At 58.5% G+C, this 2,034-nt stretch overlaps 1 long non-coding RNA gene across 1 annotated transcript; it reads right to left on the bottom strand.

The window, feature by feature from the left end:
- LOC110404816 lies at positions 7-1,948 on the bottom strand. Its single transcript, XR_002442502.1, has 3 exons — positions 1,850-1,948; positions 662-1,767; positions 7-144 (listed from the first exon to the last, which is right to left on the bottom strand). It is a non-coding gene; the product is annotated as an uncharacterized LOC110404816 (long non-coding RNA).

Genomic DNA, 2,034 nt, shown 5'->3' with positions numbered 1-2,034 from the left:
CTCCTCCCCGACGATCTTCCGGCCGGTCACGTCCGTCCAGGAGCCGCTGTTCTTCTGCCGGCGCTGGGGCAGCACCAGGCGTTGTTCCTGCCTCGAACTCTGGAGGAGGAGGCAAAGGGACATCCAAGGACTCGAGCAGCGCATCTGCAGCAGAGACAAAGGAAGTTTCTGTTATCGCTAGCCACTATCTGTCTCATTATCAACTTCCTCACTATCACGAACGTTGCTATCCACCATATGAGATGTCTCCCTATGAGATACCTAGCTATGCTATAACTCTTTTGCTTTCCACTACGCATCTTGCTATCCATCCACCATCTCTCTACCAACTACCTGTCTTGCTATCCACCATCTATCCACTAACTATCTTACTGCCAGCTATCACCTATCTTGCTATCCACAAGGTTTCTTGCTACCCACCAACTCTATCGATTACCTTGCTGTTCACTATCAAGATAAGAACTACCTTGCTATCCACTATTTCACTATCCAGTACCCTCAGCCCCCAACACCCCCCGGGGCTGCCCTCCCCCTGCCCCTCGCACAGCCCACACTGGGCTGCCAGCCCATCACCTGCAGCTGCCCTGTTGGGGCCGCAGCTGCAAGCGGGGCAGTGCGGGGCGGCTGGGGGCTGCCAGGGAGGCGGCTGCAGCACGGGTACCTTCCTCTGAGCAGAAGGCCCGTCTTCTTCTCCAGGATGCTCTTCTGGCAGGACAGGTGTTTCCAGACCTGCTGTTCTTCTGCCGGTGCTGGGGCAGCATCAGGCGTTGCTCTTCATCAGTCACTGGAGGGGAGAGTGGTGTCCCAGGACTCAGGCAGCTCATCTGCAGCAGAGACAAAAGGTGTTTCTGTTATCAACTTTTGATATCACTCTCAACTTTCTGTATTGTTATGTACACTCTATCTATCGACTATCTCACTATCCACTATGTTTTTATCCACTATCTCCGCATCCGCTATCTGGCTCTGACATAACTATCTATCTCACTAGGAACGATTTTGCTCTCCACTAAGGATCTTGCTATCTACAAACCAACTTTCTATAAATGACCCATCTTGCTATCTGCTATCTATCCGCTACCTGTATCACCAACAGCTATCTATCTCACTATCAGTTCTCTATCAACTGTTTTGCTACCAACTACCTATCTCAATATCAGCTATCTTGCTACCCACTATCTATACAACATCTATCTCGCTATCATCTGTTTCCTCATCTACTTCTGTGGGCCCCTGATCCCTGCTGGGGCTGCTCTCCTCGTGTCCCTCACAGAGCCTGTACTGGGCTGCCAGCCCATTTCCTGCACGCTGGCAAGCGGGGCAGTGCAGGGCTGCTGGGGGCTGCCACCACCACTGGCACTGCCAGCATGGGCACTGCCAGCCAGGGGTGGGAAGGGCAGGCAGGGCAGCCCAGGGAGCCCGCAGGGCCGGCACGGGCAGCCACCAGGGTGGAAAGAGGGCAAGCGGCCGTGGTGGTGGTGGGCAAGGCGCTCGGCTGGGCACCATGAGAGGCCGCAGGTGGCACGGTGAGAACACCAGAGACACCGGCGCGATGCGGGTGGTGGGTGGCGGCAGCGGGCAGGGTGCCAGGAGCCGCCACGTGTCACTGCCTGCTGCTGCAGCAGGGGCTGGCAGGGCGGCAGCAGCTGCTCGTGGCAGCGGACGGGCGGTGTCAGCCGGGGCTCTCCTTTTCTGCCCGGTTCTTCCTCGGCTGCGGAGGCGCAGGCGGGCATCGTCGCTGGAGTCGGTGGGACAGGAGGAGAGGAACTGCAACACATGCAAAGAGAAGGGTTAGCGGCCACCGGGTCGAGAGGGAGAATCGGAAGGAGAAGCGAGACCCTGCATTTACAGCACTGAGAGCCCTCAGCTCCTGCGCTGCCCGGGCTCATTTCACGGCTCGCCCCTCGCCGCGCCGAGAACCTTCCGGGCGCCGGGCCGCGTACAGAGCCGGCCGTACCTCGCTGCGCGCAGAAGGCGCGTCCTCTTCTCCCCGACGCTCGCCGCCCGGCTCGGGGCCTTCCCGGAGCCCGGAGC

The sequence above is a fragment of the Numida meleagris genome, chromosome 11, assembly GCF_002078875.1.
Source record: "Numida meleagris isolate 19003 breed g44 Domestic line chromosome 11, NumMel1.0, whole genome shotgun sequence".
In the NCBI taxonomy this organism is placed as follows: Eukaryota; Metazoa; Chordata; class Aves; order Galliformes; family Numididae; genus Numida; species Numida meleagris.
This window is presented reverse-complemented; position numbering and strand designations above follow the sequence as displayed.